We start from the raw sequence: 27,036 nt of genomic DNA on the forward strand, positions 1-27,036 counted from the left end.
CACAAGTATATGTTTGGGGACCTTAAGGAAGGAGCTCACTTTAAGGTCCATCTGGTATTGTGTTGCCTATTTCGGTTTTCTGACTCATGGAGTATGGTATTTAACTCTGGTTATTGTTACTGCGATTTTGGCTATTTTCTTGGTGGTAATAGTAGGTTCGTGGCATTGTCATAAGAAAGATATCGTTACGGTGTTACACATTTTGGTTTTCTGACTTACCGCATGTGGAATTTGACTCTGATTATTGTTATTGTGATTTTGGCAATATTCCTGGTAATAGTAATAGTTTTGTGACATCGGTATTGAAAGATACCTGCGTGCCCACATTTTAGTAAGAGATACGTGTATTCTTAAAGTGTGAACTGGAAAATGGGGGGGCAAACAAGCAGTGAAATTTTAAAGAAAAGTGTGTTAGGATGTGTTTTAAGTCACTGGAAGGATATTGGAGGATCTGCCGGTGGAAGTGTGAACAGGAAAACATTGATAAAATATTGTAATCAGTGGTGGCCGCTTTATAAGCTGGAATGGGGAGAAAAGTGGCCCCTAAATGGAACTTTAAACTATAATATTTTGCTACAGTTAATGTTGCTTTTTTTTGAGAAGGAGAACAGGATGAAATGTTGTATACTGATGTTGTTTCAGCATCTTGGTGGGAAAAGGTACGGAATGAAGTTGGCCCCTGACTGAGCCTTTGATGTTGGCATTAGAGAAGTACAGGCTGGAGAAAGATAAAGAAAGTGTTAAAAGGGTTGTTGAAAGTGTTAAAGGTGTTTGAAGTTGAATGAGCAGGGAAAGAGGATGTAGGAATGATAATAGTTCTGCCTCTGCCCGAGGCAGAGATCTTGAAATCATGGGTGTTAGCCCTTTGGGGCAAAGGGACCATGATGGGTCCGAGAGAGTTGTTATGTCCTTGCCTCCCCAATGCCTCCCCAATACCTCCTTAATCAATCTTTGAATCATAAGGGTCAGGGTAAGGGTTGGGGTAAGGTTTAGGTTAAGGGTAAAAGTAAGTATAATGGTAAGGGTAAGGGTGAGGGTTAAGGTAATGGTTAGATTTAGGTAAGGGTAAGTGTAGCAGAAAGGGTAAGGTTTAGTATAAGGGTAAGTTTAGGATAAGGGTAAGGTTTAGGGTTAGCTTAATAGTAAGGTTAAGGGTAATTGTACGAGTAATTGCTAGTTAAGCGTAAGCTTAAGTGTACATGTAAGTGTTGTTGTATGGCTTATGGTAAGGGTAAGGTCAAGGGTAAGGGTTATGTTAAGGGTAAGCGTAAGGGTAATGGATAGAGTAAGTGTAAGGGTAAGGTTAAGGGTAACGGTAAGGTTAAGGGTACAAATATGTGTTAGGGTATGGGTTATGGTATGGGTAAGAATTAGGGTAAGTGTAAGGGTAAGCGTAAGTGTAAGGGTATGGGTCAGGGTAAGGGTTAGAGTAAGGGTTAGGGTTAGGTTTAGAGTAAGGTTAAGTGTTAGGGTAATGGTTAGGGTTAGTTTTAGGGTTAAAGTCAGGAAAACGTATGCATAAGTATTAGGTTAATGTTAAGGGTAAGGTTAAGGTTAAGAGTAAGTGTAAGGTTTAGGGTAAGGATTAGGGTTAATGTAAGGGTCTTGGTAAGGGTTGGGATAAGGTTTAGGTTAAGGGTTAAAGTAAGCATAATGATAAGGGTAAGGGTGAGGTTTAGGGTAAGGTTTAGAATTAGGCAAAGGGTAAGTGTAGCAGAAAGGGTAAGGCTTACTGTAAGGGTAAGTGCTAGGATAAGGGTAAGGTTGAGGGTTAGGTTAAGGGTAAGGGTAATGGTTTGGTAAGGGTAAGGGTAAGATTACATGTACGAGTAGTTGCTAGGGTAAGTGTAAACGTAAGTGAACATGTAAGTGTTGTTCTATGGCTTATGGTAAGGGTAAGGTTAAGAGTAAGTTTTATGTTAAGGGTAAGCGTAAGAGTAACAGATAGAGTAAGGGTGAATGTAACAGTAAGGTTAAAAGTAGAAGTATGTGTTAGGGTATGGGCTATGGTAAGGGTAAGGGTAGGGTAAGAGTAAGGGTAAGGGTATGTGTAAGGGTATGGGTCATTGTAAGGTTTAGAGTAAGGGTTAGGGTAAGGGTAAGTGTTAGGGTAATGGTTAGGGTTAATTTTAGGGTTAGGGTGAGGGAAACATAAGGGTAAGTATTAGGTTACAGCTAAGGTTAACGTTAAGAGTAAGTGTAAGGTTTAGGGTAAGGGTTAGGGTTAATGTAAGGGTCAGGGTAAGGGTTGGGGTAAGGTTTAGGTTAAGGGTAAAAGTAAGTATAATGGTAAGGGTAAGAGTGAAGGTTAGGGTAATGGTTAGATTTAGGTAAGGGTGAGGGTTAGGGTAAGGTTTAGAATTAGGCAAAGGGTAAGTGTAGCAGAAAGGATAAGGTTTAGGATAAGCGTAAGTGTTAGGATAAGGGTAAGGTTTAGGGTTAGCTTAATAGGAAGGTTAAGGGTAATTGTACGAGTAATTGCTAGTTAAGCGTAAGCTTAAGCGTACATGTAAGTGTTGTATGGCTTATGATAAGGGTAAGGTTAAGGTTAAGGTTTATGTTAAGTGTAAGTGTAAGGGTAACGGAGACAGTAAAGGTAAGGGGAAGGGGAACGGTAAGGTTAAGGCTACAAGTACGTGTTAGGGTATGGGTTAAGGTAAGGGTAAGGGTTAGGGTAAGGGTAAGTGTAAGGGTACGGGTCAGGGTAAGGGTTAGAGTAAGGGTTAGAGTTACGGTTAGGGTTAGGGTAAGGGTAAGTGTTAGGGTAATGGTTAGGGTTAATTTTAGGGTTAGGGTGAGGGAAACGTAAGAGTAAGTGTTAGGGTTATGGTTAAGGGTAAGGTTAGGGTTAAGAGGAAGTGTAAGTTTTAGGGTAAGGGTTAGGGTTAATGTAAGGGTCAGGGTAAGGGCTGGGGTAAGGTTTAGGGTTAGGGTTAGGTTAAGGGTAAGGATTAGGGTAAGGGTAAGAGTATGGATAAGGATAAGTGTAAGTGTTAGGGTAAGGGTAATGTTAGAGGTAACAGTAAGTGTAAGAATAAGGGTTAGGGTTAGGGTAAGGGTATTGGTAATGATAAGGGTGAGGGTTACAGTAAGGATAAGTGTAAGGCTTAGATTTAGGCTAAGGGTAAGTGTAGCAGAAAGGGTAAGGTTTACTGTAAGGTTTAAGATTTCGGCTTAGGTTAAGGGTAAAGGTAAGGGTAAGGGTAAGGGTAAGGGTAAGGGTAAGGGTAAGGGTAAGGGTAAGGGTAAGGGTAAGGGTAAGGGTAAGGGTAAGGGTAATTGTACGAGTAATTGCTAGGGTAAGTGTAAGCGTAAGTGTACATTTAAGTGTTGTTGTATGGCTTATTGTAAGGGTAAGGTTAATGTTAGTGTAAGGGTAAGGTGTATTGTAAGCGTTAGGTTAATGGTTTTGGTTAATTATAGGGTTAGGGTGAGAAAAACGTAAGGTTAAGTATTAGCTAAAGGTTAAGGGTAAGGTTAATGTTAAGAGTAAGTGTAAGGTTTAGGGTAAGGGTTAATGTAAGGGTCAGGGCAAGGGTTGGGGTAAGGTTTAGGGTAAGGGTTAGGTTAAGGATAAGTGTTAGGGTAAGGGTAAGGTTAATGGTAACCGTAAGTGTAAAGGTAAGGTTTAGGGTAAGGGTAAGAATAAGGGTATGGGTAATGGTAAGGGTGAGCGTTAGCTAAGGGTAAGTGTAAGGTTTAGATTTAGGCTAAGGGTAAGTGTAGCAGAAAGGGTAAGCTTTACGGTAAGGTTTAAGGTTTAGGCTTAGGTTAAGGGTAAGGGTAAGGGTTAGGATAAGTGTAAGGGTGCAAGCAAGGATTAGGGCAAGAGTAAGTGTAAGGGTAATAGTAAGGGTTAGGGTAAGTGTAAGGGTAAGGAAAAGTGTTAGGATATGTTTTAGGGGAAGCGGAAGGGTAAGGGTTAGGTTAAGTGTAAGAGGAAGGGGAAGGTAAGGGGAAGGGTTGGAGTAAGGAATAGGGTAAGGGTAAGGTTATGGTTAAAGGGCAGAGTAAGGGTAAGGAAAAAGTAAAAGTAAGGATTTGGGTAATGGTAAGGGTGAGAAGGGTTAGGGTAAGGGTTACGGTAAGGGTTAGGTAACGCAGTGTACAACCTGGGATGTCACACGCAGAGCTGCCTCTGGCAAGGTGAGTGAGGAACAGATGTAGCAGTTGCTGTGTTGTAGGTCTCACTGTTCCTCTAAGCATCCCCTCTTTGTCTTTTAGAGGTGTTGGAGCTGTTTGAAGAGGGTAGATTGAAGCATCTGCCTCGGGGGCTGGTAAGCGGCAGAGGTAAGGGAGCAGATGAGAGTAACTTACCTAGTTGTGCTGTGTCTTTGGATGCTGCATCGGCCTATGCGTTTCTTTTTCTTTCACAGGTGTCTCGCACAGGCTCAAAGGAGCAAACTGCACTCTGAAGAGCTGTGTAAGAAGAGGGGCTGGTCATGAGCTGGGTTGGAGCAGAACGACCAAGTAGCACAAGGTGACTATGAAAGGTGTCCGTCTTGCTTTGCAGGTGCCGTGGCAGGCTCTCCACAGAAGTGGATAAGGATATGAGATAAGGCCAGAGAGCGACAAGGAGCGGCACGTGCAGGGATGGTTTTGAAGCGCTGCGGTGGCTTACTCTTCTGTTCATCAGGTGCCACAGGCAAGGTGGGTTGTAACATCAGTCGTTATATTTGCATGAAAGCAGTTCACTTGAATGCCACAGTGCATCTGAGTAGGGTGTTCTAGCAGAACAAGCTTGTCTGGCACAGCGGTGCCTGATGGCAGTGTGTTTCCTCAGGTGAAGAGGTGCCTGAAGCCCCATCCTATCTAGCCTGCACACAATTATCTGAGAATGAAAGCTGCTTTCCAGTAATTCAGAAAGCCAAGTTACGTCTCAGCCTTGAGCATCTCGGGCTTTTGGGCCTGTCTGTAACATTTGGCACCAGCACTAATACTTTTTTTGGCATATGTTTAGCGTTTGGGGCCTGTGTCTGGGATTTGGGCCCTGTCTCGAACCACTGGGGCTTTGTCCTGGGTTTTGGAGCCTGCCTCTAGAGTTCAGGGCCTGTGATTAGGCTTTTGAGGTCTGTGTCTGGGGGCCGGTATCTGGGGGCTAGGGGGGAGCTGCTTGTAGACCCTTGGGGCCAGCACTGAGGGGGTTGGGAGCTGACTGTACACCTTTGGGGCCTGCTTCTGGGGGGGGGCGGGGGGTTGAGACCAGCATCTGGGGGAGGGGTGGGAGCTCTTTGTATTCCATTGGAGCCTGTGTCGGGGACGTGGGGGGGGGGCGGAAGGGGAGGGTTGGTTGGGAGCTGCTTGTACACTGTTGGAGCCTGGGTTGAGGGAGGAGGTTTGGAGCTGCTTCTACACCTTTGGGCCTGGCATCGGGGGTAGGGGGTTGGGTGCTGGTTGTAGGGGCCTGTGTTTGGGGGGGGGGCTTGCGACCTGCGTCTGGGGGAGGGGTGGGAGCTGCTTGTACACCTTTGGGGCCTGCATCTGTGGGGGGTCAGGGCCTATGTCTAGCGGGCTGGGAACTGCTTGTACAATGTAGGAATCTGTTTCTGCAGGGTGGCTGGGAGCTGTTTGTACAACTTTGGGGCCAGCATCTGGGGGTGGCTGGGAGCTGCCTGTACACTGTAGGGGCCTGTGTTTGTGGGGGGCTTGGGGGCCTCCCTCGGGGGGGGGGGGGAGGGTTGGGAGCTGCTTGTATAGGGTAGGGGCCTGCCTGGCAGGGGTTGGGAGCTGCTTGTAGAATTTGGGGCCCTCTCTGCTTGTAGAATTTGGGGCCCTGTGTCGGGGGGGGTTGGGGCCTGTGTCTCAGGGGTGTTGGGAACTGGTTTGGGTCCTGTCTCTGGGGGGGGAGCTACTTGTACACTTTTGGGGTCTGTATTTGAGGGGGGTTGGGAGCTGCTTGTGCACTTTTGGACCTATGTTTAGGGGGGTTGGGAGCTGCTCATGCATTCTAGGTGCCTGTGGTGGTTTTACCGTGCTGGGCAGCTAAACCCCACAACCGCTCTCTCACTCCCCCTCCTTTAGATAAGGAGGGGGAGAAGTAAAGCAAAGAACAACTCACGGGTTGAGATAAGGATAATTTAATTAACGGGAAATAATTATAATAATTAAATAAAGACTACCATGAACTAAACAATTTAACTAAGGGGAAATAAAAGGGAAAGGGGAAAAAGGGAGGAAAACAAACAAACAAAATAAATGAAAGCGATATGGAAGTGCAGAGGAAAGAAATTACTCTCTACTTCCCACAAATGAGCGATGATTGACCACGTCCTTGAAGCAAGGCCTCAACGCACGCAGCCGGTGTTCGAGAGGAGGACCGACGTCTTCTCAACGAGAGCCCACCCCTCCCCTCTTCTTCCTGTTTCCACCTTTTATTGCTGAGTGTGACACCACATGGTATGGAATATCCCTTTGATTGGTTTAGGTCAGCTGCCCTAGTGATGTTTCTCTCCTCACTTTTTTGCCCACCCCCTAGGAGGGTTAGAGAAAGGCCCAATGCTGTGCCACTGCTGCTCAGCAGTAGACACAACACTGGTGTGATAACACTGCTGTTCCAGCTACAAGTACAGAGTACGGCACTGAATGGGCTGCTGCCGGGAAAGTTAACATTCCAGCCAGACCCAGTACAACCTCCACCCCTTATTCCATAACATTTGTGTCACACTCAGATCCCCATACTTTAGCATACAAGCATTTTCATCATTATCCCTTGTCGTTTAACAGGACAAGGATTTAACAGGACAGGATTAATAGGCAGATGTATCTTTTCATTCCATAGGTCTTTCTTGGAAAATGTTCATAAGAACTGTTGATGATTAGGTCTTCATCTGCCAAAGTGGCCACTCAAGGCAGGCGGAGTTGGATGTCTGGACACCAGCACCAGCTTAGCTCAAGTCCTTGTTGCACTGTCCGGCTCCTTGCAAAGTTGACCTGTCGTTGATCCTACAGCATCTTCCTACAACATATAACTTAGATTATAGATTAGTTTTCCCTCAATGTCAAATCTCCTTGAGGCACACACTTGATATCCCCATTCTTTTGCATGACCCACCAGGTATACCCTGGTCCTTGGGCGAAGACAATCCCACGAGTGGGTTTGCCTTTTCCCGAGGCAGGAGCAACCCACACTGCCTTCCCCATCCACCTTCCTATATGCACTACGGGAACCTTAGCTCCTTTCACAGTGTGTAGGGGTTTTGTTTCGGCAGGACCAGCACGGCTGTCAGACCCCCTATTGTTAACTAGCCAAGTGGCTTCTGGTAGATTTGTGTCCCATTGTTTCCACGTCCCAGCACCTAATGCTCGTAACATAGTCTTTAACAGTCCATTGTACCTCTCAACCTTCCCAGAGGCTTGTGGGTGGTAAGGGATGTGGTACACCCACTCAATACCATGCCTCTTTGCCCAGGAGGTAACAAGATTGTTTCGGAAATGACTCCCATTGTCAGACTCAATTCTCTCTGGTGTACCATGACGCCACAATACTTGTCTTTCCAGGCCCAAGATAGTGTTTCGGGCTGTGGCATGGTTTACAGGGTATGTTTCCAGCCACCCAGTAGTTGCTTCTACCATGGTGAGTATGTACCGTTTGCCTTGGCGAGTTTTTGGGAGTGGTCCGATATAGTCAATTTGCCAGGCCTCACCATATTGAAACCCTAACCATCTCCCCCTGTTCCAGGGAGATTTTACCTTCATGGCTTTCTTGATTGCAGCACAGGTCTCACACTCATGGGTAACCTGTGTGATGGCCTCAATGGTCAAGTCCACCCCTCGATCACGAGCCCATCTGTAAGTGGCATCTCTCCCCAGATGTCCTGATGTTTCATGGGCCCATCGAGCTACAAACAGCTCACCCTTACGTTCCCAGTCTAGGTCCACCTGAGCCACTTCAATTTTCGAAGCTCGATCCACTTCTTTGTTGTTCTTATGTTCTTCAGTAGTGCGACTCTTGGGCATGTGGGCATCTACATGACGTACTTTAACATCCAGGTTTTCTACCCGGGCAGCAATATCTTGCCACAGGGTAGCAGCCCAGATAGGCTTACCTCTGCGCTGCCAGTTGCTCTCTTTCCATTGCTGCAGCCACCCCCACAGAGCATTTGCCACCATCCATGAGTCAGTATAAAGATACAATACTGGCCAATTTTCTCTTTCGGCGATATCTAGGGCTAGTTGTATGGCTTTTACTTCTGCATACTGACTCGACTCACCTTCCCCTTCCATGGCTTCCACAACTCGTCGTATGGGATTCCACACAGCAGCTTTCCATTTCCGATGGCTCCCTATCACACGGCAGGATCCGTCAGTAAACAACGCATACTGCTTTCTGTCTTCTGGCAACTCATTGTATGGTGGTGCCTCTTCAGCACGGGTTACCTCTTCTGTTGGCACTCCGAAATCTCTGCCTTCCGGCCAGTCCATAATCTCTTCCAGGATTCCTGGGCGATTGGGTTTTCCCATTCGAGCCCGCTGTGTAATTAACGCTATCCACTTACTCCATGTAGCATCAGTTGCATGGTGTGTAGTGGGAATTTTCTCTTTGAACATCCAATGTAACACAGGTAGCCGCGGTGCCAAGAGGAGCTGTGCCTCTGTACCCACAACTTCTGAAGCAGCTCGAACACCCTCATATGCTGTGAGTATTTCCTTTTCAGTTGGGGTGTAATTGGCTTCTGATCCTCGATAGCCCCGACTCCAGAAGCCCAGAGGTCGACCTCGAGTTTCTTCTGGGGTTTTCTGCCAAAGGCTCCAGGTGAGCCCATGCTCCCCAGCTGCAGTGTACAGTATATTTTGCACAGCTGGTCCAGTACGGACAGGCCCAAGGGCTACTGCACGAGCTATTTCTTGTTTGATTTGTTCAAATGCCTGTTGTTGCTCAGGGCCCCACTCAAAATAGTTTCTCTTTCGAGTCACTCGATATAGAGGACTCACAAGCTGACTATAGCCTGGCACATGCATTCTCCAGAATCCCACGAGGCCTAGGAAAGCTTGCGTTTCCTTTTTGCTAGTTGGCGGAGACATTGCTGTTATTTTATTGATCACATCCATTGGAATATGGCGACGTCCATCCTGCCATTTTACCCCCAAGAACTGGATTTCCTGTGTAGGCCCCTTGACCTTGCTCTTTTTAATGGCAAAACCAGCTTTCAGGAGAATTTGGATTATTTTCTTCCCTTTCTCAAAAACTTCTTCTGCTGTGTTGCCCCACACGAGGATGTCGTCAATGTACTGAAGATGCTCAGGAGCTCCCCCTTGCTCCAGTGCAGACTGGATCAGTCCATGGCAAATGGTAGGGCTGTGTTTCCACCCCTGGGGCAGCCGATTCCAGGTGTATTGGATGCCCCTCCAAGTGAAAGCAAACTGCGGCCTGCATGCTGCTGCTAAAGGGATGGAGAAAAATGCATTAGCAATATCAATTGTGGCATACCACTTGGCTGCCTTTGACTCTAGTTCGTACTGAAGTTCTAGCATGTCTGGCACTGCAGCACTCAGTGGTGGCGTGACTTCATTCAGGCCTCGATAGTCCACTGTTAGCCTCCACTCGCCATTAGACTTTCGTACTGGCCATATAGGACTATTAAAGGGTGAGTGAGTCTTGCTGATTACTCCCTGACTCTCCAGTCGGTGAACCAACTCATGGATGGGAATCAGGGAGTCTCGGTTGGTGCGATATTGCCGTCGGTGCACCGTTGTGGTAGCAATTGGTACCTGTTGTTCTTCAACCTTCAGCAATCCTACAACAGAAGGGTCTTCTGAAAGGCCAGGCAGGGTAGACAGCTGCCTAATCTTCTCTGTGCTCAAAGCAGCTATGCCAAAAGCCCACCGGTATCCTTTTGGATCCTTGAAGTACCCTCTCTTGAGATAGTCTATGCCAAGGATGCACGGAGCCTCTGGGCCAGTCACAATGGGATGCTTTTGCCACTCATTCCCAGTTAGACTCACTTCAGCTTCCAGTACAGATAGTTGTTGGGATCCCCCTGTCACTCCAGAGATACAAGTGAGTTCTGTCCCTTGGTAGCCTGATGGCATTATGGTACATTGTGCGCCAGTGTCCACTAAAGCTTTGTATTCCTGTGGTTCTGATGTTCCAGGCCATCGGATCCACACAGTCCAATAAATCCGGTTATCCCTCTCCTCTACCTGGCCAGAGGCAGGGCCCCTCTAGTCCTGGCTGGAGCGTCTGCCACTTAATTCTTGCAAATGCACAAATTCTGGCAAATGAGAGGTAGAGGTCCCTTCATCGTGGTCAAGAATAACATCAGCTCTTCTACTGCCTCTGGGGTACTGCCCAATAGAAACTGGAGCAGCATTTCTCTTAGGAGCCCCTCTTCTTGCTGCTGTATTTCCTTTCAGTTCACGTACCCGAGCAGCTAGGGTTGAAGTAGGTACACCATCCCATTTCCTCATATCTTCCCCATGGTCACGCAGATAAAACCACAAGGTGCCACGTGGTGTACGTCTTGGGTACTCTCTCTCTTGAGCAGGCGAATGCTGATTCTTAGTGGCTGAAGTATCACTCTGTCTAGATGAGGGGGAATATACTTTCTCCACAAGCTTGTCAAGTCCTTTAGACAATTTCTCCACAGCTGAGACACAGGACTGTAGTGGAGCAGAGAGATTGTCTTCATATTTTTGAAGTTGGCAGGAGACATCATACATTGTTGGTCCCATCCCCTCATCCCAGTGAATTGCTGCCAGGGTACTGGCATGTGCTGCTGGTGCACTCCGCACAAATTTACGCCACATGGATGTTGTGCACTGGACTTCATCGGGGTCTTGAGGTGTCTGGGCATTGTCCAAATCACTATAAATCATCTCCCGCACAGCTAATTCCCGCAGATGTTGGAGACCTTTATCCACAGTGGTCCACTTGCCTATGTGATATACAATATCTTCCTTATGGGGATATCTTTCTTTGATAGCTGCCAGGAGTCGTCTCCAGAGGCTGAGGGCCTGTGCTCCTCTCCCGATTACTTTGTCGATTACCCTTTCTCTAGAGAGGGATCCCAGCTGCTTGGCTTCATTGCCTTCTAATTGTAGGCTACTGGCCCCAGCATCCCAGCATCGGAGCAGCCAAGTGAGGATGTGTTCACCTGGGCGTCGACCATAATCCTTTCGTATTTCTCGCATCTCACTCAGGGATAAGGATCGAGTGATTTCTGATTCCTTTATGATTTCCGTCTCGTCTTCCTGCTGTTTTTGTGATGGCTCTGCTTTAGAGGTGCCTGCCAATTCCCCTTCTCCCTCCTTCTTAGGAGAGCCTTCTTCCCTTACTAAACGAGCTGACCTCCGTTTCCATTGTTTTGACTTGACTATGGGGACGACTGATACCATAGTTGGTTGGTCCTCTGGGTCAGCCACAGCATGTGTTACTTGGTCATCAGATTCAGAGACTTCCTCCCTCTCTTCAAGTTGCTGGATGATGTTAAACAGTGTTTGATAGGAATAAACCAGGACCCAGCACAATGCTGCAAGCTGTTGTTCTCCGGCATTATCAGGATCAGGACATACAACTCTCAAACATTCTACCAAGTTTTTAGGATTTAGCACTTGCTCAGGGGTGAAGTTCAAAACTATTGGAGGAGACACTCGTGACAGGTATCTGCTAACATCATCCCACACACCGTGCCACTCACCACGAGACTGTTTTGGGACAGATTCCCAAATAAGTTTTCTAAACAATCGACTAATCTTAGAGAGAAAATGAAACCTGTTATTCAGAATTAGAAATAGCAATACATGGGTTACAGATGGATCTTCAAAATACTCCCAAACTGTTGTAATTAGCCCACTGTGAAAGAAGGGAAAGGTACCATTCCTGATATTATTAATAAACTGGTGTCCAGATGAGAAAAGGAAGGCAGTGTAGTTCTGAATATTCTCTGAAAGATAGTTTCCATGGGACCCAAATGATAACAGCGCAGAGCCTGAATTCCAGAGTAAAACCAAGGTCAGTGCTTGGCAGCACAACGAATTAAAAAAAGTGAACACAGATTGTAGCACTTGGTCGGATCGGATATATAGGAGAAAGGAGAATATGACACGAATTGCATGACATATGAACAAAGCCATTAGTATTAACAGGGCAAGGAACATGGTTACTAGCAAGCAAGTGTGTTAGTTGTATGCGTTTAATCAATTCTATTGTTATCTCAACCCTTCGAGCCCCACGTTGGGCGCCAAAAAGGACTGTGGTGGTTTTACCGTGCTGGGCAGCTAAACCCCACAACCGCTCTCTCACTCCCCCTCCTTTAGATAAGGAGGGGGGAGAAGTAAAGCAAAGAACAACTCACGGGTTGAGATAAGGATAATTTAATTAACGGGAAATAATTATAATAATTAAATAAAGACTACCATGAACTAAACAATTTAACTAAGGGGAAATAAAAGGGAAAGGGGAAAAAGGGAGGAAAACAAACAAACAAAATAAATGAAAGCGATATGGAAGTGCAGAGGAAAGAAATTACTCTCTACTTCCCACAAATGAGCGATGATTGACCACGTCCTTGAAGCAAGGCCTCAACGCACGCAGCCGGTGTTCGAGAGGAGGACCGACGTCTTCTCAACGAGAGCCCACCCCTCCCCTCTTCTTCCTGTTTCCACCTTTTATTGCTGAGTGTGACACCACATGGTATGGAATATCCCTTTGATTGGTTTAGGTCAGCTGCCCTAGTGATGTTTCTCTCCTCACTTTTTTGCCCACCCCCTAGGAGGGTTAGAGAAAGGCCCAATGCTGTGCCACTGCTGCTCAGCAGTAGACACAACACTGGTGTGATAACACTGCTGTTCCAGCTACAAGTACAGAGTACGGCACTGAATGGGCTGCTGCCGGGAAAGTTAACATTCCAGCCAGACCCAGTACAGTGCCTCCCTTTTGAGAAGGGTTGGGGCCTGCATCTGTGGGTGGTTGGGAGCTGCTTGCACACTATAGGGGCCATGGTCTTGGAGGGGGCCTGGGCCACCTTTGTGGCCTGTGTTTGGGGGGGGGGGGGGGGGGGGGCCTGTGCCTGGGGGAGTTGGGAGGTGCTTGTTCACTCTAGGAGCCTCCATTTGGGGGTCTTTGGGGCCTCCCTTTGAGGGGGAGGGAGTTGGGAGTTGGTTGTACACCTCCACATCCCATGTCTTGGGGGGGTGGGGGGAGTGGGACTGGTCTCTGAAGGGGCGGGTTGTGAGCTGCTTGTACACTTGTGTCAGGGGGGAGGGTGGGGGGGTGGCGGGGGGCGGGCCCAGGTCTTGGGCCAGTGTCTGGGTGGAGTCCAGTTCTTGGGAGGGGGAGGTGGGGTAGGAGCTGCTTGTGGGCAGTTGGGGTCTGCATCTGGGTGTGGTTGGTGGCTGCTTCTGTTGGCAGTTTGGGGCCTGCTTGTAGACTTGTGCAGCCTGGGTTTGGGGGCTTTTCTGTAACGTTTGGGGTCTGCATTTTTGCTTTGGGATGCATCTTGAGCTTTTGAGGCCTAGCTGTAGCATTTGGGGCCTGCATCTGGGGCTTTTCTGTAGCGTTTTGGTTGCGTATTTGTGATTTGGGGCCTGTATCCAGGGTTTTGCCTTTTTTGTAGTTTCCATCTTTGTGTGTGTGTGTTTCGTTGTTGGTTGTCTGGGGTTAGGGGCAGTTTGGGGTTTGGATTAAGGTCAGTGTCATTAGCGTTAGGGGGTTGATAATAAGGGTTAGGGTTGTGGTTAGAGTTGTTAGGTTTAAGGGGAATAAGGATTTCAGGGTAAGGGGATCAAGGTTGTGGGAATAAAAATGTTGTTTTTGCGCAGTTACGTCCTGTAGAGGGAAGGAAGGTGGTATTGAGATATGCTTGCAGTGATAAGACAGCTTAACAATGTGAAATGAGTTCCTCTGATTCGTGTCAATATGGAACAATGCTAGGGCTGCATGATATGATGAAAAGTCTGAGAAAACCAGAGTGGTTAATATATATAGTTCTTGTATCTTGCAAAGGAATGGTCCAGCAATTCGGGTCAATAGGGGATAAGAGAACAACGGGGTTTCAGAATAACTGCTAACTATTACAACTGTTGCATGGGACACTATGCAAGTGTCTGCCATCCAGCCAAGATGGACAAAGGAGAAGGACAAGAGAAAAGCCTGGGAGGAAGACTACGAGCCTTCAGTACGAGCGGCCCCCAGAGGGACCACCGGAGACTGATAACGCCTGCACCAGTGGGAGGGTTTGGATTCTGGGAACTGATTATAATAACCCTGCCTTTTGTAGAAGTAGTAATGAATATGTATTAGCCTAGCAGCATAAAAACCAGCCGCCTGATGTAACTTGTGTGCGTCTTGGTGGAGCAGAGACTCGTGGCGCACCCAGCGCTGCTTGCTTACCTCTATTCATTTAATAAGTTGTAAATTTCAATTGCAATCCTATTTGGGACCCAGTCATTTATTACAAGTGGGGGGCTCGTCCGGGAGGGCTTTGGTTCCTGATTTCTGGTTTGATCTAGGAGAGGCACCCCCACCATTTGGTGGCTGCTGTTTGAGTCAGGTCGGAACTAATGGCATCTTGAACCTGAATAAAGGTAAGCAAAGTTTCTGATTCTTTTTTTCAGCTCCCTTGCCAGCTGCAGCACTATATTTTGCTCGTAATTGTGTGTGTGAAGATCCGAACGAAGATGACGCAGTTGTAAGCATTTAAAGCGTATACCGTTCGGTTGGGTGGGGTTCGGTTGCCTGTGTGTGTTAGAGTGTGACTGAGATGGAACTTAGTTCCGAAGCGATTGTGGAGGTCTTCTAACCGCGGTTCCAATCTCCCGCAAGTGACTTGGCCGGTGAAGGACCGAAGGGATTCCTATAGGATTTGTGGGTGTGTGATAGGTCCTCGACCCCCTGCAAGACACTCTTACTAAGGTAACCAAGGGCTGTGGGAATTGCCATAGTAAAATTCCTAGATGGGTCAGACAAAATCGAAGACCAGAGACCAGAAGAAAGGGAGCAAATGACCAGTCATACCACCAGAAAGTCCATTAGGAATAACGATTAGAAATTGGAATGATAGGGACCCCAGAAAAGGAAAAAGTAAATTAAAAATGGTGCAGTATTGTGTGACAGAATGGCCAAAGGAGCCTTTAAGACTACATGTCTTTTGGCCTGTTTTTGGATCCTTCGAAGACTGGATTTGCCAGGCCTTAAATATCCATGTTAATTCAAAGGAACCTTTTAGCCAGGAAGAAAGTGATTATGCAGGATTATGGATCAGGAGGACTTCACGTCCTTTTCCAGCCTCAATATTTACACTAAAAGCAGATAAGAAATTTGAAGAACAAGAAGAACATGAAAAAGAAGATAAACGTGAGCCGTTGGATAAGCTATCACCTCCATATCCTAACAGTCCACCCCCGGCGGCTCTCCCTCCGGTGGCTGTGGTATCGCCACCAGTACCACCGTTGCCCCTGCTTCCACCACCAACAGCACCAGAATTAGACCGACCTCCGGCCGCATGCACGAGAAGTAGGACTGACGTATCTGAGAGAGCTTCTCTATATCCCTTAAGGGAGGTAACTGGTGTATAACTGGTGCGCGTCTTAGTGGAGCAGAGACTCCCAGCGTACCCATCACAGTTTGCTTACCTCTATTCATTCGGTGAATTGTAAACTTTGATTGTAATCCTGTTTGGGACTTTTATTTATTATAACAGACAACCTTGTAAAACGCAGACAACCAGAATCCTTACAGCAATTAGGTGGAAATCACGGCGTAAGAAACATTACCACCTCAAAGAGTAAAAACCTCAAAAGAAATGTGACTTGTAACAGGCCAGCAGCTGTGTATTTTCTGTGAAGCACCAGCTAGATTATGAACCTTGAATAGCACAGTTAATGGGGAAACAGGGGAGAGTCCCGGTCCTCGGCAGAAAAAAAAAAGTGTATAAACTGTGTATGGAATTAGTAGGCACCCTCCTGCTTGTGGGACACCCGCCATTGTAATCTCGAATAATAATGCTACTGCACTGAGATCCTCGACTCAGCCTATGCTATTTGCTACAGATTGATTCAGGGTTTTAAGGTTTCAGGGATTGGGCACTAGGGTTGGGTTTCAGGGTAAGGGGTTTCAGGGTTTATGTTTAGGATTTTAAGGTTTTTAGGGTTGGAGTTTTAACGGTTAGGATTTTAAGGATTTGGGGGTTAGGGTTTTAAGGGTTTCAGGGTTAGCGTGTTAGGGTATTAGAGTTTTTTGGGTTGTAGTGCTGATATGTTTTTTAGGGTTAGAGTCTTAAGGTTTTATTTTTGGTCAGTTATTTACGGTTAGGGTTTTAAGATCTTTTTTTTTTTTTTTTTTTTTTTTTTTTTTAGGTTAGGTTCTCCAGGGCCAGGGTTTTGAGTATCGTAATTTTGGGGGTTTGGATTTTGAGCATCTTAATTTTTGGGGTTAGGCTTTTGTGTGCCCTAATTTTTTGGGATAGGCTTTCAGGCATCCTAAGTAGTTGGGTTAGGGTTTTGAGCATCTTAATATTTTGGGTCTGGGTAATGAACATCCTCAGTTTTCAGGATAGGGTTTTGAGCATCTTAATGTTTCCAGGATAGGGTTTGGAGCATCCTAATGTTTTGGGTTGGGGCTTTGAGCGTCCTAATGTTTTTGGGTTAGGGTTTGGAGCGTCCTAAATTTTCAGGATAGGGTTCTGAGCATCTCAGTGTTTCCAGGATAGGGTTTTGAGCGTCCTAAGTTTTTGGGATAGGTCTTTGAGCTTCCTTATGTTTTCCGGATAGGGTTTGGAGCATCTTAATGTTTTGGGTTTGGGTTTTGAGCGTCCGAATGTTTTTGGGTTAGGGCTTGGAGCATCCTAATGTTTTTGGGTTAGGGCTTTGAGCGTCCTAATGTTTTCGGGATAGGGTTTGGAGCGTCCTAGTGTTTTGAGGATAGGGTTTTGAGCGTCCAAAGTTTTTGGGTTTGGGTTTTGAGCATTCAAAGTGTTATAAGTTGCCCCCTTAATTAATTTTCAGAGAGCATTGTATTAATCATAGAAAGGAATTTATTGAGTAAGCAAACATCAAGCAAAACAGCACTGGGCGGCCGGGGAGTCTCAGCTCCGCCAACGGCACGCACCTCACCCCTGCCAGGGTCCCTTTTTTTATATCTTGCTAATTCCAGGATTACGCAGCACATCCTGGTATATTCTGCGACTGCGCGCACTGTTGCGCGCAAAAGAATTTTTAAGAATTTAAATCTCTTTAAAAAGAAAATTAAGCAAAAGAATTTTCATAGTGTCTAGGCAAGCATTATGCAGCTCCTTACTTCAGCAGGGAGCTTTCGCAACTCCCGCTCCTCAAACAGAACTCCTTGTTTTTATAATACAAAAGACAATGAATAAACATTTTTGGTGTATTACCCTAAGTTTTTGGGTTAGGGTTTTTTGCGTCTTAATGTTTTGGGGTTAGGGTTTGGAGCGCCCTAAGTTTTTGGGCTAGGGCTTGGAGCATTCCCAACGTTTTGGGTTGGGTTTGGGTTTTGAGCATCCTAAAATTTTGGGTTAGGGGTTTTAGGCATAGGTCTTCAGGGGTTTAGTGTGGTAAATAGTTTGGGTTAGGTCTGTAGGGGTTTCGAGGTTTTTTGGATGTTAGGGCTTGAGGCTTTTTTTGTAAGGGCGGTGAGGGTTCCAGTGAGTGCTGGTAAATGCAGTTCTCGAGCGCTCGGCCTGTGATTGGCCATGCTGTCTGTCCGGGGAATGCTGGTAGGTGTAGTTTTCCGGCACTGGGAGGCCATGTTGTGTGCCCAGAGCATGCCGGGAGATGTAGTTCTCGGGACTCCGGGCTTCCGGGAGGCCATGTTGCGTACCCAGAGTATGCCGGGAAATGTAGTTGTCGGATTCGGGACTTCCGGGAGGCCATATTGAATGCCCAGAGCATACCGGGAGGTGTAGTTCTCGGGAACTAGGGTTAGGGGCTAGGGCTGGGGCTAGAGTTAGGGTTTTGGGTGAGGGTTGGGGTTGGGGGTTATTGTTAGTGTTAGTGGTTTAGGGTTAGGCTTAGAGGGTTAGGGTAAAGGTTAAGCGTTAGGGGATAGGGGTTGGGGGTTGTGGTTAGGGTTAGGATGAGGGTTAGGGTGAGAGTATTAGGGTTAGGGTTCGGTTTCAGATTAGGGTAAGGGTAGGGTAAGAATTAGGGTAAGGGTACTGTTAGGGTTAGGGTTAGGGTTAGGGTTAGGGTTAGGGTTAGGGTTAGGGTTAGGGTTAGGGTAAGAATAAGGGTAAGCTAATGGTTAGGATAAGGGTAAGGGTTAGGGTAAAGGTTTTCATTTGTTAAAGCTGAAACGCAGTATGCAATCTGGGACGTCACAGGCAGAGCTGCCTATGGCAAGGTGAGAGAGGAAAAGGTGGAGCAGATGTTCTACTCCTATTTTTTTCTTTATACGTAAATAAAAGTTTGAGCTAATTCCAGTTATAAGAGTTCCAATTACTTGCTTGGTCATAATGTCTTTTAATATTGAAAGCTGGAGCAAAAGCATGGGAATTTTTGCTTCTAGAAACACCCTAGTTCTGCTATCTGCACTATGCATTCTGTTGAGCTAAAACTGATTAAAAAATAAAAAGAAAAATCACACACACAAAAAAAAAAACAAAAAAAACACACCACAGCTGCTGCTGCTGCTCTCTTCCTACTTCCTTGTGCTTTGCCCCTACCCTTTCCCAGGTGATTGGGTTTGGGTGCTAGGTGGGGCCAAATGGTATATGAGTCCCAGGCATCCCCTCAGAGAGCTCCTTCTGCTTGGGCTGCTCTTTGGGGTGTTTGTTTTTCCTTCGGTCAGTTGCAGGCTTCTTCAGGTGGATCAGAGTTTATGGACTGATGCGTTTCCAAGTAGCGAGGGGTACGCACATCTTTTTGAGGTAACAGCTAGTAGGATCTGTTAGAATAAACTAATGTAGTACTTGGTGCCTTTATTGCATGCAGTTCTTTATCAGGTGAGTAACTGTTGTGAGTAACTGAAGTCAATGTTACTTTGTGTGTTTGGTATGCAGTGCCTGTGCGGACTATTGCACGAGACACAGCTTTCTGACATCTGGCCCAGCAACTACTAAATAAGGGGAGGGGAGAAGCTGAAGAACGACCAAAGGACAAAGCCTGGGAGGAAGACTACGAGCCTTCAGTACGAGCGGCCCCCAGAGGGACCACCGGAGACTGATAACGCCTGCACCAGTGGGAGGGTTTGGATTCTGGGAACTAATTATAATAACCCCGCCTTTTGTAGAAGTAGTAATGAATATGTATTAGCCTAGCAGCATAAAAACCAGCCACCTGATGTAACTTGTGTGCGTCTTGGTGGAGCAGAGACTCCTGGCGCACCCAGCGCTGTTTGCTTACCTCTATTCCTTTAATAAATCATAAACATTAATTGTAAGCCTATTTGGGACTCGGTCATTTATTAAAACTGGGACCTCCCGATGGGTGGAAGCTGTCGGGATAGCTCGGGATGCTGAGGCGTGGTGCTGCAAGAGGTTGGTGGTCAGTGGCGCCCTGGGGCAGGCCGAATTGGGAGGGGGCGAGGCGGCGGGTAGTCGGTGGCTTCTGTGGAAAAGGCGCTTGTATGGGGGGCTGCGCATTCAGAGGAACCTTGACAGGCTGCAGATAGGGGCAGGCAGGAACCTTTTGAAGTTCAGGAGAGGGAAATGCCAAGCCCTACCCCTAGGGAGAAACACCAGCACTGGCTAGCTCGATACTGAATAAGCATTTCTTCATGGAAGGGGTGGTTTGCTATTAGAACAGGCTGCCCGGGGAAGTGGTAAGAGACCCGATCCTTAAAAGTATTGAAGAGACATGTGGACATAGCCCGGGAGTCCGGCCTCCGGCAGGGCGGGAGCTGGCTCTTCCGAGCCCCTGTGCTCCGGTCTTGTGCGACGCGTTTGCAAGCAGCACCGGGTGCCGGGTCCGACATCGGACGGTTCGGGGACGGCGATTCCGGGGCCGTCGGATAGCGGGGGCCGGCTATCGTGTGTCCCGGGGATCCGAATTCAGGGGGCGTGGGGGCCGGCCGTGCAATGAAGCGGGGGGCTGGCGTCCGCCGGCTTCCCAGAGAGCGGGCTTTCGGTGCCGTGCGGTTCGGTGGCCGGCCGTCCCGAAACCCTGGGCACCGGTCTTGTGCTAGACTCAGCGGGGTCCGGGGCCGACCTCGGCTTCTCGGGGACGGCGGTCCCGCTGTCCAGGTGTCCCGCCTCGGGCGGCGCGGGGCCGACTGTCCCTAGCAGCTGGGCTCCCAAGAGCTTCTGGGCTCCCAAGCGTCGCCCAAGACCGGATCCCAGAGAATCGGGACGGCCGGCCACACCGCTGCGACTAGCACAAGCGTCTCCCGACAACGGAGCCCAGGGGCTTGCGAGGGTCAGATCCCGCGCCCCGGGATAGAGAAACGGGGAGCGCGGGTCGGCCGGCCGCAGCTTCGCACGGGACCGAACCCCCTGTCTCCGGGACGGCCAGACCCCGAGCCGGTGGGCAGCAGCCTCCCGCTTCACGGCTCGGCAGGCACCCACGTCGCCCGACTTCGGAGCCACGGGACAGCCGGCACCCGTGCCTGGCTCTTGGGGACTTGGAAGGAGTCCTGATGCTGTGTCAGCACTGTGCAGCAATAGACACAGCACTGGAGTGATTTCAGTGTTGTTCCAGCTACCAGTGCAGAGTAGAGTGCACTGTGCAGGCTGCTGCAGGGAAAAGGTGACTCCAGCTCAGACAGACCCAACACAACTTCCACCCCTTATTCCATAACTTTTGTGTCACAATCAGGTACAGTTTAGTATATAGATGGTCTCATCACCATAGTTTTCTGTCCATTGAAGCATTTTTATGTCTGTACTTCTCTTTATTCTATAGGTCTTTTCCCAAAATGCTCATAAAAACTGTTGATGGTTTCACCTTCATCTGTCAAAGTGGTCACTCAGGGTAGGCGAAGTTGGTTTTCTTGACACCAGCACCAGCTTAGCTCACATCAGTGTTGCACTTGCCCGGTTCCTTGCAAAGTTGACCTGTCATTGGTTCTGCAGTGTCCTCCTACAACACATAACTTGGATGACAGATTAATTTTCTCCCAGTGTTAAATCTCCTTGAGGCACACACTTGATATCCCCATCTTTCTGCATCACCCACCAGGTATACCCTGGACCTTGGGCAAAGACCATCCCACGAGTGGGTTTGCCTTTTCCCATGGTAGGGGCAACCCACACCGCCTTTCCCATCCACTTCCCCACACGCACTACAGGGACTTTAGCTTCTCCCACAGTGTGTAGGGGTTTTGTTTCAGCAGGACCAGGACGGCTTTCAGACCCCCTGTTGTTAACTAGCCAAGTGGCCTCTGGTAGATTTATATCCCAATGTTTCCATGTCGCAGCACCCAATGCTCGCAGCATAGTTTTTAACAGTCCATTGTACCTCTCAGCCTTCCCAGAGGCTTGTGGGTGATAAGGGATGTGATACACCCATTCAATGCCATGTCTCTTGGCCCAGGAAGTGATCAAATTGTTTCGAAAGTGACTCCCATTGCCGGACTCAATTCTTTCTGGTGGACCATGTCGCCACAGCACTTGTCTTTCCAGGCCCAAGATAGTGTTTCGGGCCGTGGCATGGTTTACAGGGAATGTTTCCAGCCACCCGGTAGTTGCTTCTACCATGGTGAGTATGTACCGTTTGCGTTGGCGTGTTTGTGGAAGTGATCCGAGGTAGTCAATCTGCCAGGCCTCACCATATCGAAATCCAAGCCATCTCTCCCTATTCCAGGGAGACTTTACCCTCATGGCTCGTTTGATTGCAGCACAGGTCTCACACTGATGGGTAACCTGTGTGATGGCCTCAATGGTCAGGTCCACCCCCCGATCACCAGCCCATCTGTATGTGGCATCCCTCCCCAGATGTCCTGATGTTTCATGAGTCCATCGAGCTACAGACAGCTCACCCTTACGTCCCCAGTCCAGGTCCACCTGAGCTATTTCAATATTTGAAGCTCGATCTACTTCTTCGTTGTTCTGATGTTCTTCGGTAGCACGATTCTTAGGCATATGGGCATCTACATGACGTACCTTTATAGCCAGGTTTTCTACCCGGGCAGCAATATCTTGCCACAGGGTAGCAGCCCAGATAGGTCTACCTCTGCGCTGCCAGTTGTTCTGTTTCCATTGTCGTAGCCACCCCCATAGCGCATTTGCCACCGTCCATGAGTCAGTGGTGTTCTGGCCAGTCCATAATCTCTTCCAGGATTCTCGGGCGGTTGGGTTTCCCCATTCGAGCCCGCTGTGTAATTAACGCTACCCATTTACTCCACGTAGCATCGCTTGCATGATGTGTAGTGGGGATTTTCTCTTTGAACATCCAATGTAACACAGGTAGCCGTGGGGCCAAGAGAAGTTGTGCTTCTGTACCAACAACTTCTGAAGTGGCTCAAATCCCCTCATATGCTGTTAATATTTCCTTTTCAGTTGGGGTGTAATTGGCTTCTGATCCTCGATAGCCCCGGCTCCAGAACCCCAAAGGTCGGCCTCGAGTTTCTCCTGGGGTCTTCTGCCAGAGGCTCCAGGTGAGCCCATGCTCCCCAGCTGCAGTGTACAGTATGTTTTGCACAGCTGGTCCAGTACGGACAGGCCCAAGGGCTACTGCACGAGCTATTTCTTGTTTGAGTTGTTCAAAGGCCTGTTGTTGCTCGGGGCCCCACTCGAAAGAGTTCCTCGAGTGGGGGGGGGCCCGAGTCACTCGATATAGAGGACTCACAAGCTGACTATAGCCTGGCACATGCATTCTCCAAAATCCCACAAGACCTAGGAAAGCTTGTGTTTCTTTTTTGCTAGTTGGCGGAGACATAACTGTTATTTTGTTGATCACATCCGTCGGAATGTGGCGACGTACATCCTGCCATTTTACCCCCAAGAACTGGATTTCCTGTGCAGGTCCCTTGACTTTATTCCGTTTAATGGCAAATCCAGCTTTCAGGAGAATTGGAATTATTTTCTTCCCTTTCCCAAAAACTTCTTCTGCTGTGTTACCCCATACGATGATATCATCGATATACTACAGGTGTTCAGGAGCGTTCCCCTGTTCCAGTGTCGTCTGGATCAGTCCATGGCAGATGGTAGGGCTGTGTTTCCACCCCTGGGGCAGTCGATTCCAAGTATACTGAATGCCCCTCCAAGTGAAAGCAAATTGTGGCCTGCATGCTGCTGCTAGAGGGATAGAGAAAAATGCATTAGCAATATCGATTGCAGCATACCACTTGGCTGCCTTTGCCTCTAGTTCGTACTGGAGTTCTAGCATGTCTGGCACTGCTGCACTTAGTGGTGGTGTGACTTCATTCAGGCCCCGATAGTCCACTGTTAGCCTCCACTCGCCATTGGACTTTCGCACTGCCATATAGGACTGTTAAAAGGTGAATGAGTCTTGTTGATCACTCCTTGGCTCTCCAGATGGTGAACTAACTCATGGAGAGAAGTCAGGGAGTCTCGGTTGGTGCGATATTGCCGCCGGTGCACAGTTGTAGTGGCAATTGGCACTTGCTGTTCTTCAATCCTCAGCAATCCTACAGCAGAAGGGTCTTGTGAGAGACCAGGCAGGGTAGACAGCTGCTTAATCTTCTCTGTGCTCAAGGCAGCTATGCCAAAAGCCCACCGGTACCCTTTTGGATCCTTGAAGTACCCTTTCCTGGGGTAGTCTATGCCGAGGATGCAAGGAGCCTCTGGGCCAGTCACGATGGGGTGCTTTTGCCACTCATTCCCAGTTAGACTCACTTCAGCTTCCAATATGGTTAGCTCTTGGGATCCCCCCGTCACTCCGGAGATAGAGATGGGTTTTGCCCCTTGGTGGCCTGATGGCATTAGGGTACACTGTGCGGCTGTGTCCACTAAAGCTTTCTATTTTTGCGGTTCCGGTGTGCCAGGCCATCGAATCCACACAGTCCAGTAAATCCGGTTGTCCCTCTCCTCTACCTGGCCAGAGGCAGGGCCCCACTAGTCCTGGTCGGAGTATCTATCAATTATTTCTTCCAAACGTGAAGGAGAAGTCTCTTCATCAGGGTCAGGAGTATTACTATTCCTTCTACTCCCTCTGGGGGATTGTTCAACAGAAACTGGGGCAGCAATCCTCCTAGGGGCCCTCTTTGTTGCTGTTGTATCTTTCCGTAGCTCATGTACCCGAGCAGCTAGGGCCGAGGTCGGTTCACCATCCCACTTCCTCATATCTTCCCCGTGGTCACGTAAATAAAACGGCAAGGTACCTCGCGGTGTGCGTCCCGGATTCTCCCTTGTTTGAGCCGGGGACTGCTGGTGCTTGAAGGCCGAAAGATTTTTCCGTCTAGGTGAGGACAAAGCTATGTGTTCATCTAACCGTTGGGACAGTCTCTCCACAGCTGAAATGCAGCCCCGTACTGGGGCAGAGAGATTTTCTTCATATTTGTGAAGTTGATTGGACACGTTGTCCACAGTTGGCCCCATGCCCTCGTCCCAACCCATGACTGCCAGTGTGCTGGCATGTGTTGGGGGTGCAGCCCATACAAACTTCCACCACATGGACGCTGTGCATTGGACTTCATCGGGGTCTTTAGGTGCCTGGGCGTTGTTTAAATCACTATAAAGCGTCTCCAGCACAGCTAATTCCCGCAGCTGCTGGAGGCCCTTATCCATAGTGTCCATTTGTTTACTTGGGAGACAATATCCTCTTTGTGGGGATACCTTTCTTTCACAGCTGTTAGGATTCGCCTCCAGAGGCTGATAACTTGTGCCTCTCTTCCAATTGCTCTATCAATGAGCCTTTCACTAGAAAGGGATCCCAGCTGCTTGGCTTCGTTGCCTTCTAGCTGTTGGGTATTGGCCCCACTATCCCAGAGTCGAAGCAGCCAAGTGAGGATGTGCTCACCTGGACGGCGACTGAAGTCTTTTCGTATTTCTCGCAGCTCACTCAAGGATAGAGACCGAGTAGTTTCTGATTCATCTATGATTTCAGTCTCTTCTTCGTGATGTTGCCGTGATAACGCTGCTTTAGAGCCGCTTGCCTTTTCCTCTTCTCCCTCATCCGTAGGAGGAGCTTCTTCCCTTACTAAACGACCTGATCTCCGTTTCCACTGTTTCGTCTTTACTACAGGGGCGACTGATACCATAGATGGTCGGTCCTCTGGGGTGGTCACAGTGTGTGCTGTCTCATCATCAAATTCAAGAACCTCCCTATCCCCTTGAGGGTGCTGGGCAATGTTAATTGACATCTGACAGGCGTTAGCCAGACCCCAGCAGAGTGCAGCCAGCTGGTGGAGTTCTCTAGTATTGCCAGAATCAGGGCATACATCTTTCAAACATTCCACCAGTTTTCTTGGATTTTGTACTTGTTCAGGGGTGAAATTTAGAACCATTGGAGGAGAAAACCGTGATAGGTACCTGCCCAAATCCCCCCACACAGCTTGCCACCCACAACTTTGTCTGGGGACAGGTCCTTGGATAAATTGCTTAATAAATTCTTAATAAATTGCTTTGCCTTGGGGAAGAAGACAAACACTAGACCTAGTAATAGGAGGATAATATCTGACCAGGGGTATCCAAGATACTGAAAGGCTGCTGTAATTAGCCCACAGGGAGAAAAGTAGAAGGCACCACACCCGATATTATTCACTGATTGACTGCTGGGGGCAAAAAAGAAGGCACTGTAATTCTTAATATTTTCAATAAGATAATCTCCAGGAGACCAGGAGGATAACAATGTCGGGCTTGAATACCAAACAAAACTGAAGGCCAGTATGTTACAGCACAACATGATAAAAAAAACAAGCACAGACTTCAACACTTTCTCCGATCGGATGTAAAGGAAAAAAGAAAACAGAGAGTGGGCTACATACAACATATCCACACAGAAAAGTATTACCAGAAAACCGAGCATTATGACTACCAATATGTTAGTTGTAAATACTTCAATCAATACTATTGTTATCTCAACCCTCGAGCCCAACGTTCGGCGCCAAAAAGGACTGCGGTGGTTTTACTCAGGTGGGCAGCCGAGCTCCACCACAACCGCTCTCTCACTCCCCCTCTACTCAAAGAGGAAGGGGCAGAAAATACAACACAAAGAACTCGAGGTTTGAAATAAGAAAGGTTTAATTAAAGGGAAAGGGAATGGGGAGAAAAAGAAACAAAAGAAACAATAAATCCACAAGGAAGCACAGAGAGAGAAAAAATTATTCTCTACTTCCCATCAGCGAGCGGTGTTCGGCCATGTCCTGGGAAGCAGGGTCTCAAACGCGTAGTGGATGTTCAGGAGGAACAGCCCCCTCCCCCACGAGAGCCCCCCCTTTTTATTGCTGAGTGTGACATCGGGTGTTACAGAATATCCCTTTGGTTGGTTTAGGTCAGCTGCCCCGACAATGTCCCCTCCCCATCACTTGCCCACCCCTAGCCTGCTGGCTCCTGGGGGCTTGGAAGGAGTCCTGATGCTGTGCCAGCATTATGCAGCAATAGACACAACACTGGAATGATACGAGTGCTGTTCCAGCTACGAGTGCAGAGTACAGCACCGTGCGGGCTGCTGCAGGGAAAAGGTGACTCCAGCTCAGACAGCCCCAACACAAGGGGTCCGGGTCCGACCTCGGGAGGCTCGGGGACGGTGGTCCCGGGGCCCGCGTGACCGGCCTCCGTCGGCACGGGTGCCGGCTGTCCCGTGTTCCGGGGGTCCGAACTCGGGCTGCGTGACGCACGGCCATCCCGCGGCCCTTGACGCCGTTCTTGGGCGACGCATGTGCCAAGCGCACCGGGTTCCCGGTCCGACCTCGGGCAGCGCGGGGCTGGCTGATCCTATTATCTGGGCTCCCGTCTTTGCGATGCGTGTGCTGGACGCACCGGAGACCGTGTGTGACTTCGGGCGGTTCGGGGACGGCGATACCGATGCGATACCGAGGCCCGTGTGTCCGGCCTCCGGCGGCGCGGGTGCCGGCTGTCCCGTGGCTCCGAAGTCGGGCGACGTGGGTGCCTGCCGAGCCGTGAAGCGGGAGGCTGCTGTCTGCCGGTTCGGGGTCTGGCCGTCCCGGAGACAGGGGGTTCGGTCCCGTGCGAAGCTGCGGCCGGCCGACCCGCGCTCCCCGTTTCTCTATCCCGGGGCGCGGGA

The sequence above is a fragment of the Netta rufina genome (genome assembly GCF_964035555.1).
Source record: "Netta rufina genome assembly, chromosome: 28".
NCBI lineage: Eukaryota > Metazoa > Chordata > Aves > Anseriformes > Anatidae > Netta > Netta rufina.